At 35.9% G+C, this 14,127-nt stretch overlaps 1 protein-coding gene and 1 pseudogene across 1 annotated transcript in view; both read right to left on the bottom strand.

Annotated features, from left to right (window-relative positions):
• The window catches only part of LOC138175820 (transcription initiation factor TFIID subunit 3-like), a 260,852-nt gene that overhangs the window by 207,465 nt on the left and 39,260 nt on the right, over positions 1-14,127 (bottom strand). The window lies entirely within an intron of this gene.
• LOC138175911 (eukaryotic translation initiation factor 3 subunit F pseudogene) lies at positions 11,877-13,306 on the bottom strand (annotated as a pseudogene).

The following is a 14,127-nucleotide window of genomic DNA, read 5'->3' as shown; positions in this document are numbered from 1 at the left end:
CCCATAGCTGGTAAATACAAATCGCATTTATAAAACAGTGATCTTAGCTTGCAAGTAGAATAAACTATCACTACATTTGCAAAAAATCGAATATTCCTTTACTATTTAACTATCAATTAGTAGTGTTCACTTGTATTTTATGTGTCCCACTTAATATTACGTGTCAGTCTGTGTTTAAATCTACAGACATTTATCTATTTACAAAATGTTTTGATAAAATTCCAGATTTTTTTTAAAATTCCTATAAAACTAAAAGCATCCAAGGTTATCTCTAATATATAAATGCAGAATTCCATATATTTTATTTAACAACCATACAACCTTTAAAAATTCATTTAGAGCTGGGTAATAAATATTGTCAATATATTTTACTGGAACCTATTGATCCTAATACATTTGACTTATCTGTAGTGATAAAATATATCTTGACCTTGTTGAATACAAATAGCCTGAACTAAAAACCTGTGATAGCCTCTGGAGGATAAACCATGGTGATAACAGAGAGATGATATAAGAACAGTAGTAGTTAGTTATTAATGCTCCAAACAAAGTCAAAATTTGTTTCAATAATGCTTTAAGAATTAGAAATGATAATAATAACATCTATGCCCAAAATATTTTAAAATCTCTGTAATTACTTCAATAAATTCATGGAATAAATTAGTCAAAACCTCTCTCATACTATTTTGCTACATGTTCCTCATTCTTCATAAAATATGTCACCATTCACTGAAACATGCATACTTTTCACAAGGGATGGGCAAAAAGGCATAGCACTAATATGGAGGAAAAGCACTTTATAGTTTAATTTTGAGATAAGACAATTACATTAGCACAATCAGATCAAAAATACAAGCAATTTAGCCTTTTCTGAGTTATATTAAAAATTTAACATCAGAATTTCTAATTTCAAGTTACACTAAATTTCATTTTGTAATAATTATTTGTAATAATACTACCAAAGACTCTAACATAGAGGCTTCTTTGAAAAAGTAAATTTATTTCTACATGTGTCTCAGAGAATTAAATGGTACAACTTCCACTCCATGATTTTTCTCTAGTGCCACAAAGTACTATCATATTCTAAATCTTGCCATTTATATTCTTGTTTTATAAGGAAGAAGTTACATAAATGTAATAACCATTTTCCACTTTCACAGGTCTCAGAAATATAATGAGTCCAGCTGAGTACTTCTCTATTTATAAAATAAAGTTGGTTTGAGGTAAAAATACACTATCACGAGTGTTGCCTAGAACCTTAACTTTTAGATAGGAGAAACAAAGTTCTGAAGGAAAAATGATAGTTTCTTTTTTATATTTAATTCCAAATGTAAGTAATTAGGGAATAACTGGACAAAACTACTAATATGCCTAACTCCCAAAAAATGTTATGTAGGAAATAATTTTTAAGTAGAATGAAATTTATTTAGAAATGATTACTTGGAAGAATAAAGAAATATTTTGAATAAAATAGCTTAGTAACAACAAAATTCTACTAAAATGAGTTGTTTGTACACATATATAATATCTGGATATACTGATAAATATATATGATTATATATATAAATATATATTATAAAATGCTTTCTTAACTTAAGATTCAAAGGCTCAATTCTTTCCATCCCAAATTTCTCAATGACAACAGGTAAAAGGGTAGGATAGTAACATTAGCTTCAATTTTAAGTCATAATTATACCCTGTTTAAATGAATGAGTATAATTTTAATAAGTTCTTGTATTCCATTTTTCAGTGACTAAATATTAGGATGTATACCATATGATATTTGAAAGCACACAGAAGAAATTATATAGAGGAAAATTTACTAAGAAAAATGAATAGGTTTCTCAACCAGAGCATTAATGCAGGTTTTTTTCCCCCAATCTGCAAGAATTAGTTGTTCTCTATTATTATTCAGGGCACCTGAACACAAGATATTATTACTATGGCACATTAACTCTGCTATTTCTCAGCCAGAACTCAGAATTTTAAACATTCTCTATCAAACAATTTGCTCAGAGCAACTAAGTGAAACAGACTGCAATTTTATATATTTCTATCTATAAATATTACTAAGCTTTGATAAACAGCAATATAACTTTCTATATTTTAATAGGCAATAGTCTTTGGCATTAACTAAAGGCAAGTACAGACTGAAAAATAATGCTATCCACAAACTATGCCACAAAGAATAGGGCTCCATTGCTAATTATACAGGGAACCGAATTTAATTACATGGAGAACATTACTTTTAAAAACACTTTCCAAACTGCAAGAAAAAAAAAAATTTGAGAAAAGAACTCTTCTTTCATGTTACAACAGTGCCCTCTACCGATAAAGCACATTAATGTATAGCTAAACTAATGTATTTGGTTAAGGGAAAAGATAGGGAAATAGGAAAATTCTTTAATCATTGACATTTCATTGGTTTCTTTAAGATCAGTAATGGTATTGTTATTGTGTCCTTTAAAACTGAGGCAATATTTACAATTTTTAAAATTTCCAAATGTAGCATGTGATTTTAAAACAATTGTAAAACTCAAGAAATATGGTTTTCAAATAACTTTCTAGTTAAGTAACTACACAATTTATGAAAACCTATTGACCCAAATGTGGCTAAACCTAATGACTATTTTAATATGTGACCTTTGCCATAGAGGAACGCATTTTAAATTACATATTACAAAGCACTATTTTTTATTCTTTAATATAAAATATATAGCAAAATGAAAATATTTGTAATATTTTACAGATATTTCTGTTAATTCTTAACCCTATACTGATATATCAATTTCCAAATAATAATAAGCTATGATTAATATAAATTTAGAGAAAATTATGGAACCCATTTTTTTCATACATATATATGCAGTAAATAATATTACTACCTACAAGAAGCTGTAGAATAAGCTGTCATGGAAAATAATTAATGGGTTCCCTTCCATTAGACATCTTGAAGCAAAGGTTGAATGACCATGTTTTAGAGGAAATTCTTTTTTCTGGTGATTCTAAGATTGATTTCATCTTTGCCATAGAGTGACAACCACAAGTGCACTTAGTACATAGCTTTTCAGAACAAAATAATATTACACATATTGGTAATATGTCACTAGCCTTCCTTTTAAATAAACACAGTACACTAAGTGAACTATAAATCTTACAAGAATTGCCAGTGAAGGGTCCCTGTATATTTTTTCCTAACTCTAACCCCATGATAGATACAATTTATAAACAGAATGTTAAAATGAATTTATTCAAATTTAAGACATCTGTACCTCACAACTGTAGCAGCAGAAACACTCATAGATTTGATCTGAGAGGACATAATCATCTCTCTGTTTCTACTATCTTGGGCAAGTTACACTCTCGGCCTGTTTCCTCATATGTAACGTGAGGGGGTTGAACTGTAGGACTCTAAAAGTCATTTCCAGACATAAAACATGATTCTATTATCGTATGAGTTCATACACATACACAGACACACACACACACACAAGAACTTTGTCCTATGGTTGATAAACTTAACTTTACGACAGATATTTCATCTGTTTTTATCACATTATAGATTGTTTCCAGTATTCACACAAGTTATGAATATTTAAAAATTTTAACTGTACAAGGACTTTATGACAACATGCTATAGGAAACCTATTTGTTTTATATTTGCTAAAGTCTCCAAACTGAAGTATTTTAAGCCTAAGTATACGCTATGTTACAATTATCAACTAACTGTCACTCATAATAGCATGGAGGTGACCCTGGATTCTGACAACTATGCCCAGGCCCTGAAAGCTCTGACAGCCTAGCTAGAAAGGCTTTGATTATGGGCTTGGGGTATTAGACTATTGTCAGTCTAAGTTATAAGAAACTCATTGCCAAAAATCTGGTCATGAAATAACAAAAATTGGCCACAGCAACACATAAAACCATCTGCTAAGATGCAGTGGGATGGTGAATGGATTTGTGAATGTACAAGGAGTAGCCACATCAATGATTCTTTTAAAGTATTAAAGTACTATATCAACAACTGATAACGTGATAACGTCCAGAGCAAGTAGATACAAATGTGGATTGAAGTCAGAAAGTTTGAAGGCAAGGTTAATTTCTACTTTTCTTTAGTTTCTTGGAAAAGAGAAAAGAAGTGGAACTTAGCAAAGGACAACAGGCAAAAAAAACCTCTGCTAAACAGAGCCAAGCTGTGCTATAAAGGAAAAATTATGGGGGGAGGGGAAGGAAGAAGGGAGTGTGTGTTTAAAATCCCTAGGTGAAGAGATTCTCATGCTCCATAATACCCAACTTTGCATTGCAACGGTCACCATCTGAGCTTCTACTTCCCTAATTTTCCCAACTTGTCTTTTACCACCCTCCCCACACCTAAAAGTAAATTTTCAATTTGATAATGACAGTTCTAGTCAATGAGAAATTTGCTTAATTGATATTAACTTTATAGCTAATTTTCTGTAATATGACTATTTCATAAAGCAAAGGAAACTTGTATAAAGCATAGACATTCAAAATGGTAACTGACTGGTCATTAAGAGAACAATAGGTTAAAATCAAAGTAATTCAAAAAGCAGGAGAAAACTTTGCCCAAAGTAAGTATGGAGGAAAACCCACCTGATAGGTTTGTATATTCTTTAAAACCAAAGGAAATTCTCAGGATGAAAGGACCAAAAAAAAAAAAAAATCTTGTGGGGGTTTTTTTCCTTTTCCACTTATAAAAATAGATACACATTTCTTTTTCCATTCGGCAGATATTGGTAAAGAAGAAAACAGGTTAATTTAGTTAATTGGCATCATATTTGTCCCCACTGCTGACTTGGGTATTGAGATTAACTAGAATGCTCTCTTGATGATCTTTAAATATAAAATCAGGGTGAATGCAACCATATGGTTTCCCACAAAGAACTTATCTTTCTAAACTGTTTGCTACCTGGATCTAACAAAGCTTATGTACCAGGCTTCAGGACACAATAAATGCTTAAATCTTTGGGATAATGAACAGACTGGAGAGCAGAATAAGCAAAGAGCACAAGAAAAAGTGATGGTGATTTTGTTACTATTACTAATGTGAATAAACTCAAAAGCCAAAATATTTTTATTTAAGTTACCCAATGTAATAGATTCAACCTTCTATCTTTGGTTAAGTATGACAAGAGGGAGGACAAATGAACAAATCCTCTTTTGAACCTAAAGCTGTGAAAGAAAAACAACTCTTACCCTTAAAGACTCTAGCTATTTCTTCTCAGTTGTATTTATAATCTATGAGGATGGAGTATCTACCTTATCTATATTCTGTACAATATCTGGCATACTTCTGGATATAAAAAAGTTGAACTATAATAAATAATTTGTACTGAAGAAAAGGAAGTTTAGCAGGAAAAACAGACAAGCGGGCTATCTTTGAAAAAAGTGTATTATATACTTTAAGAGATAAGCTATATATAACACATATTTAAAGTCTCAAGTAAAATCTGCTTTTTCTGTTTTACTTTGTGAATGGTAATGTTTACCTTATCGATTAAGATCAGAATAAGAAAAAATAATAATAAAAGCAATGTATATGGCTAAAAATCACAAGTCACCATAATCTCCAAAGAATAAAATTTATGGGCAACTAAAAAAAAAGATTTATTTCAGGCATAAGTAGGTTCCATCATGTTACCAAAGATGACCTGTGAGCCAGTGGAATAAAAAAATATTATCCAGAAAATCTATAATTCAAAAATATATAAGATCAGTAATAGAATATGAAGAAGGAATAATTAGTCAGCCAAGTGCTACATTGGTACCAAGTAAAGACACAGATGAAGTCATCCAGTGCCTCAAGCAGATTCTCTATGGGGAATTAATGGAGAGATATGGACAATAAAGGCCCAGAAGGAAAAGATGTGACCCAGGAGTTCCCAGGCAATGATATTACAGATCTATGAAGTGTAAACCAGTCCCATTATCCAGATTCAACTAAATCCAAAAGAAATGCAATTAGTTACTGATATTAGCATTACTCTTTGAGGAAATACCCTCTAAGTCATTAGAAGAAGTCAAGCATTTCCTAATCTATAAAATGGAGATGATAATAAATGAAAAGTTATAAGGAATTCTGGGTCACATTAAGCAACAAAATAAGAGAGCTATCCCACAACCTCTCAAACCTCTCCAAAACAGAAATTATGTGCCAAAGATGAAGCAACTTCAGCTGTCTCCATGGTCTAGTATACCCAGAATCCAAAAGAAGGCTAAAAAAAAATACCCATAAAATGATGCTCATTGACTCTGAGGCTCACTCAGTAACTACTCGAATTACCTCCCATTCTACCAGTTGCCCTAGCAGATCTAAGAAACTGACATATGGTTCAGGATTTGCAACCATACTGTGGTCATTCGCTTCCTTCCTTAACAGTGCTATGGAAAGCCACTGGCTCCTGGCTCCAGGCTGCTAAAATTTGCTTGAGCAGTGCTAGTCAGTGTGACAGGAAGCAGCCTTTCAGGGACAAAAGGCTGCTGGAGGTCCACAACTCTGTAGCATGAACTGTCAGTACCAGGATGGACAACCTCCACAGCACCAGGGTAATAATCCTGCTCATGTCAGGGCAGACAACCCTGTAGCACCAGTGCTGCAAAACTCTAAACTGTAGGCCCAAGAGCACCAGTAGGGAATCTCTATGAACTGCCCAGAGGAAGTAGGACAGGACACCATGGAAGAGAAGGGGACAACACCAACTGAACAGTACTGCACTAAGCCTAAGGGAAAAGCACAGCATCCAGCTGGGGCCAGTTCTAACTACCCAAAAATCACCTGAGGCAGAGACTTATGCTGAGGAGCCATAAATTACCCAGCATAGGAAGAGGTTGACACACTTTCAGATCCAGCTTCTAAGGAAACCAGTATTAGAAGGGAAAGAATCAGAAAACTTACATAGGAAAAGCCGAAAGGTTTTTTTTTTTGTTTTAAGCCAAAAATTACCAAAGATTTCAGGAAGAAGAAACTAAAAGATTTGTAACATATGCAGTTAAATTAACAAAGAAAGGGCGGCCAGGTGGCGCAGTGAGTAAAGCACCAGCCCCAGAGTCAGGAGGACCCGAGTTTGGTTCAAGCCTCAGACACTTAAGACCCACACAAAAAAACTAGCTGTGTAACCCTGGGCAAATTACTTAACCCCAACTGCCCTCCAAAAGGCAAAAAAAAAAAAAATTAACAAGGAAAATTTTAACAGAAGTAAAAACAGCCTTCAGGTCTAATAAATAAGTTCAGACACCTACAAATAAATACTGCAAAACAAAGAAAAATGATCTAACACTTGATGAGACAGAGGATCCTATGGAAAGTGAGATGAACATAAAACCACAACACACTGTTCCTGAGTGGCTTAAAAGATAAATTAGAATTATGAGAGCAAAATTTATAGCCTGAAAAGCAAAAATAATCAGCAGAACAGAAAAACTGAAATCTGATATGGCAAGTTTCACCAAAGAAACAAAAGAGACAACAATAGATTGGAAACGCAAATATACAGAAGTGAAAGACAATCTAGAAGAAGAAAAGGAAAAAAATAATAACATTAAATATGGTCACTATACAAGCAAAATATACTGATTTCAAAGATGGACAGAAAAAAGAGACAACCTAGCAATCACAGACCTCCCAGAAGATCACAAGAAGACAAAAAAACCTTAATACCACAATGCAGGAAGTAATGGAAGAGAATTGCCCAGAACTTCTGAACATATAAAATGAAACATCAATTGAAAAAATTCAGAGACCACCTCCAGAAAAAGAAAGAAAAAAAACTCAAGGCTTAAAACTCCAAGACACAAGGTTAAATTTAACAATTCAATTCAGAAACTTAGTACTACACCTCATTACTACCCTCTGCCTCTATAGTTGGAGGGTGAAGTCATGAATTCCAAACTTCCTTTTAAGAAGAGAGTTCAGCTCAGACATCTCCTAATTTTTCACCTGGCTGCACCTAACTTTGAGACTTCAGTGACTGATTCTCTGCATGCTCCCATGTGTCATCATTTCCTCTCCCCATTTTCCTTAGGTTTGTTATCTTTCCCCAATAGACCGTAAGCTCCTTAAGGGAAAGGACTCTTTTTTTTTCATATTTGTGTCCTTAGCACTTATCACAGTGCCTGACACATTGTAGGGGCTTAAAAAATGTTTACAGATTATTGATTATTGAAAAACAATAAGTAATCAAGGAAAAAGACTTTTTTTTTAAAGCAATTGGGGTTAAGTAACTTGTTCAAGGTTACACGGCCAGTTATTATTTCTGGGTGTGGTGCTGAGTATCTGAGCCCGGATTTGATCCAGGTCATCCCAACACCGGAGCCGGTGCTCTTACTCGCTGAGCCACCTGGCCGCCCCTAAGCAATTGGGGTTAAGTAACTTGCTCAAGGTTACACGGCCAGGTGTTTCTGGGTGGGTGCTAAGTGTCTGAGCCCGGGATTTGATCTCCAGGTCTTCTCAACACTGGAGCCGGTGCTCTTACTCGCTGTGCTACCTGGCCGCCCCTAGGAAAAAGACTTTCAAATAAGAAGGAAAAGAAATTCAAATGACACAAGACTATTCTGAACCCATTAGAAAAAAGAGGGAATGGAATAATGTATTCTGAAGAGCAACAGAACATTTGAAACATTTTTAGAAAAAAAAAATTACAACTGAAGAAGTTATCTACTTCTTAAATACTCCAAACAACTGAAATGCAGAAGTGAATAAATGCAGCAGCCAAGGACAATAATAACAACAGTGTGACAGCTGAGACACCAGGGAAGAAATTTCTTTCTCAAAGTACACAAGCAGAGGTGAAGGCAGAAATCTAATGGAGATAAATGTGAGAGGCAGACCTCGGGCAATATGGAAAGAACCTGACAACATGCCTATAGGTAAATAAGTGTTGTTTGTTTTTATAGGACTACTTTGCAACATTAGAGGGCACATGAAAGTGGGGAGGGGAACAGGGTGATAGAAAGGAATGTATGATGTAAAGGGGTTAAATCTAAGGACAGCAATGACAGAAAGATGACCCCTATTTTCTCATAAATGAAAGAGCATACAAGAGAATGAGGAGGAAGGAGGGACTAAAAAAGGAAGGAAAGGAAGGAAACTTTGTTTTGATGTTGAGAAGGGGTTCAACTGATGTATACTCCCACAGAAGAATAAAGATGTTCTGGGAAGAGATAGAGACCTTGCTCAGGGTGTAGACAAGGCAAATTGGTGCTTGAAAACTCTACTTATCCTTCCTGGAGAGGGGTGGGGAGAGATGTGAAGGGAGCTGGAACTCCAGAGGGCAATTGACAACTGGAGAAGAAGAGCACAGAGTCAGAAAAGAGATTTTTAAGGCAAATGGGGAAGAAAGAGGTAACTATAGGAGTGCATTATAGATCAGTGGTGGGCTGCATAATGTGCTATATGTTGAGGGTGGGCCCCTACAATGGGGCAGTATCCTCCATGACACCCGAAATAACTGGCTTTCTTCTCTGCGTGACATGACACACAATGGTAAAAGAGAATCTATACAACAAGCTGTACAAGGCAATAGTAGAAACTGCGTAGGAGAGAGACTAGAATGGATAACTGGAAAACTTTGATTACATGAAAAACATATATATATATATATATGGAGAGAGAGAGAGAGAGAGAGAGAGAGAGAGAGAGAGAGAGAGAGAGAGAGAGAGAGAGAGAGAGAGAGAGATAAGATATATAGAGTTCACAAATCAAAGAATGAAGGTCTAGGGTAAACAGAGAGGGTGGATAATAAAGAGAGCAGGAAAATTTAATTTTGAAATTTTGAAAAAAGGTGCAAAGAAATAAAAAATCTTAAAACTAATGAAAAAGACCACTTGAAGGCAAGGAAAGGAGAGGGGAAATCTATTTCTTTGAGAAAAAGAGGAGAGTGAAAAATTATATAACCAGATAAAATCAGGAAAGAAAAAGGAACAAATAAGCAAAAACTCCAAAGGGAAATGGGTAACAAATGAAAAGATGGGATGAGGGAAACAGAGTCAATGGGAACAGGACCATCATTAAAAAAGGTTAAGGTAAAAGGAAGGACTGTGTTTATAGGAGAAAAAAATCATAACTTGAAAAAAATATTAGAGACAGATTGAGGAAAATATGAACCTAACTCATAACTTTAAATGTGAATACATTCAAAAACTGAATAAAACCAAAAAAGAGGGACAGATTGGATGAAAAACCCAAAAAATGTATAATTTGCTGCTTATAAGAAATACATTTAGAGAATAAAGACATACACAAAATAAAACTTTTACTAAGTATCTAAGCAAAAAGAATTGCAATTATGCTATCTGACAAAGCAAAAACATTAGAAAATAAAAATGGATAAACAAGGAAGCAATATCATGTTGAAAGAAACTATAGACAACAAACCAATTTCAGTAATAAGCTTAAACTCTCCAAATATCTCAGCATTCAAATTTGTTAAGGAAACACTGGCTTATAAGAAAACATAGGTACACAACAGTGACAGGAGACTTCAATATCCTTCGCTCAGTTTTAGACAAATATAACAGAAAAATAAACAAAGGGGAAAATACAGAACTGAAGAAAATCCTGGAGAAACTAGAGTTAAAAGACTTACAATGTCTTCTAAATGGGACAGCAAAAAAAGTATATGTCTATATATATATATATATATATATTTTAACATATGTATTATTGCAAACAAATGTAAAAAAGGCAAAACTAATCAATACATTCGCAATAGACCATAATAAAAATAGTCATTAATTCTGGGACCACAAACAAAAGATACAGATACAAATCAAGACAGATATAGATGGAGACTTAACAATGAAATCCTAACTAATGAGTAGGACAAAGAACAAATAATAGAACAATTAATAACTATGTAAAACTATGATAATAACAATATACTAAAATTCTGGGATGCAATTAAAGCAGTCCTCAAAGGGAAAATCATATCCTTATTAACATACATTAACAAAACAGAAAAAGAGAGGATTTAATGAACTGAATATGAATTCTTAAAGAATTAGAAAGTCTGGGGTAGCTAGGTTGCAGTGAATAGAACACCGGCCCTGGAGTCAGGAGGACCCGAGTTCAAATTCATCCTCAGACACTTAACAACACACACACAAAACTAGCCATGTGACCTTGGGCAATTCACTTAACCCCAACTGCGCTCCAAAAAGCAAAAAAAAAAAAAAATTAGAAAGTAAAAAAATAAACATAAAATAAGCACAAAAAGAGGGATATTAAAAGTTAGAGGGGAAATAAATAGAAGCCAAAGAACCATAAAGATGATAAATAAAATTTAAAACTGGTTCTTTGAAAAGACTCATAAAATTGATAAACCCTTAACTAATTGGATTAAAAAGTGAAAAAAAAAATCAAATCAAAATAACAAATGATCAAGGTGAAATCACAGCAAAACCCAAAGAAATAAAAAGAATAATCTGAATATATTATTGTAATGAGAATGTAAATTTTCAAGATCTTCCCTGCCCCTAGGCTAAAGTGCACCTGGAGCCTGGGGTGGGAGGCTTGTTTTTCAGTAGATACTTTTTGATTGCCCAGTGGATCCAAAAGGTTGTTACATTCTCTGAGCCAGGAGAAGGCTATATAAGCCCTGATGTGAGGCTTTGTTTTGGGGCTCACTTTGAGAAGTGTTCTGTGATTTGATATGGATTCTGGGAAGCCGCTGTCCTGAGCCCCCCCGGCTTTGAAAAACCCAGATGTGGAAACCCAGATGTTGACTGGGTATGGATGTAATGGTTGGACAGTTTGGAAATCTGTCTACTTGATCTATTTCTGTCTTGATAATTCTGCCTGTATACTTTGAAGTTCAGGGTGCTGACCTTTTTCCCCTGAACGAAGTAAACGATATATGTTTGACTGATTAAAGTAAGCTTGTTAACCCATTTTGAGTTGCTTTCCTTTATCAAAGCAGATCCAAGAACCTGTGGTGGCAGCAAACCCTGAGGACGCTTGGGGTGCTTGCTGCTACAATTATGCACAGTTATATGCTAACAAAACTAAGAATACAAAAGAAAGGAATACCTTCAAAAATATAAAACAACCAAACTATAACTCCAGTTAGAAATGCTGAATAGCCTCACAGAAAAGGAAATAGATGTAGCTGTAATGGAACTACCAAAGAAAAAAACTTCTGTTTCTGATGTACGGATTCACAAGAGAACTCTATCAACCTTTCAGAGAATGATTAGTACCCATACTTCACAGATTATTCTCAAAAACTGAAAAAGAAGGCACCCTACCAGAACGATGTTCACTCCACTGACAGTGAAATATGTCTACTATGATACTGAGCGAATTGGAATTGACCTGATCATGAAGACATGTTTCAGCCCCAGTCATGTGATTGGCTTTTCAAGTGATCTGCAGCAAGTTGGTGGTGCATCAGCCCGGATCCAGGATGCTCTTAAGCACAGTGTTGCAGTATGCCGAGAATGTGCTGTCCGGAAAGGTGTCAGCTGACAACACTGGGCCGCTTCCTGATGGGCCTGGTTAACCAAGTTCCCAAGATTGCCCCTGAGGACTTTGAGACCATGCTGAACAGCAACATCAATGACCTGTTGATGGTGACTTACCTTGCCAACCTAACCTAGTCACAAATTGCTCTCAGCGAGAAACTTGTGAGCCTGTGAGGAAACCCAATGAGCAGCAGCTACAGCCAGCAACTCTACCTGATGTGGGTCCTCCCTTGACCTGACCTATAGGACAGAGCAGAAGAAAAGCGGATTCCAGGAACACCCATGGAAGCACTGACGCAGGCTTTGATGCTCATCCGCCCATTCTGGAGGCTGGTGTCCACAGTGAGGTGAATGGGGCTATGGGCCTCCCGGCTGTAGTACTCATGAATCAGTACTGAATGTTCTGTGATGTCATGGCCTGTGGCATACCAGCCCAGAATAAGTTCACTTGGAGAGACTTTCTTGTGTAATTCATACATATTCTTAGCAAATTCCATGTCCACAGCAACCTCATCCTCAGACTCATTATGTGGCACTGAAAAGCAGTTGATGACTTCTACTGAGAGTCAATTGTTCCCAGCAGAGTGCCGATGACGCAGCCCGCGCCCTCGCTGTGACACTCGCAGCTGTCCACGATGGAGGCGAGGATGACCAGGTGTAGCCGGACCACGCGGCCGCCAGGGAACGGCCCGGGGATCCCAGGCTCGAGGGGGTCCTGGCCCTGGGCCTGTGCGGAATCCGGTGTGGACACCGGGGTTGGGGTCAGGGCCGGAGTCGAAGTCGGGGAGGAACCCGAGGCTGCTGTAGCAGCCACAATGTTGCCAAAGCACGAAAGCGAAATAAAATATTTTTAAAAGAAATAAAAATAAACAAAAGGAATCTATATCATTTGGGGAATTCTATGGTTGAAAACTATACTATGCAGGAAACTCTGAATCATGCTGCAAGGCTGTAATGAAGCTACAGAATGTGGGAGTGGATGAAAACGAGTCACTTACTTCCCTCTCTTAGTTACCAGTTCCTTGTGCTGCTTTAAGCATGGGCTTTTCTTTTGCCAAGAAAATCGTGGATCTTAATTCTCCCACTCATTATAGGCAGAGTAGAAGCAAATCATTTGTGTAAACAGTGGCTGTGAGTTGTAGCAGGAACAAGTATGGATAAAATAAAGGAGATAAGTGACTGGTACCCATCCTATAGCTCTACTCTAAACTCAAAACATGAAAGAAGGCTTCTCAAATATGTGCTAGATATTGGCTGCTGAGATGGGAGTGTAAACCGTTTCTTCTGACTGAAATCAGGTCTTTCCAATTAGCTAATGTATGGAGATGACTACAGGTCAAAGTCTGTGGCAAAAAAAATCCCAAAAGATTTTACCTAAATTACTGGTTTGTACTGGCATTTTATAGTATCCTACTGTTTAAAATAAGTGGGACACTGGCTTCAAGGGTGGGGAACCTGCAGCCTCAAAGCCACAGTGACCCTCTAGGTCTTCAAGTGTGTCCCTTTGATTGAATCAAAGGACCACACTTGAGGTCCTAAAGGGTTTTGTGAAGTTTGGATTACATCAAAGGGCTTCACTTGAGGACCTAGAAGGCCACATGCAACATCAAGGCTACAGATTCCCCACCCTTTGGGTAGATCTTGGCA

Source organism: Petaurus breviceps, unplaced genomic scaffold (assembly GCF_028583685.1).
Source record: "Petaurus breviceps papuanus isolate PSGF00001 unplaced genomic scaffold, PetGlider_PUasm1.0 79, whole genome shotgun sequence".
NCBI classification, from domain to species: Eukaryota; Metazoa; Chordata; class Mammalia; order Diprotodontia; family Petauridae; genus Petaurus; species Petaurus breviceps.
Note: the sequence above shows the minus strand (reverse complement) of the source record. Positions and strands in the feature narration are given on the sequence as shown.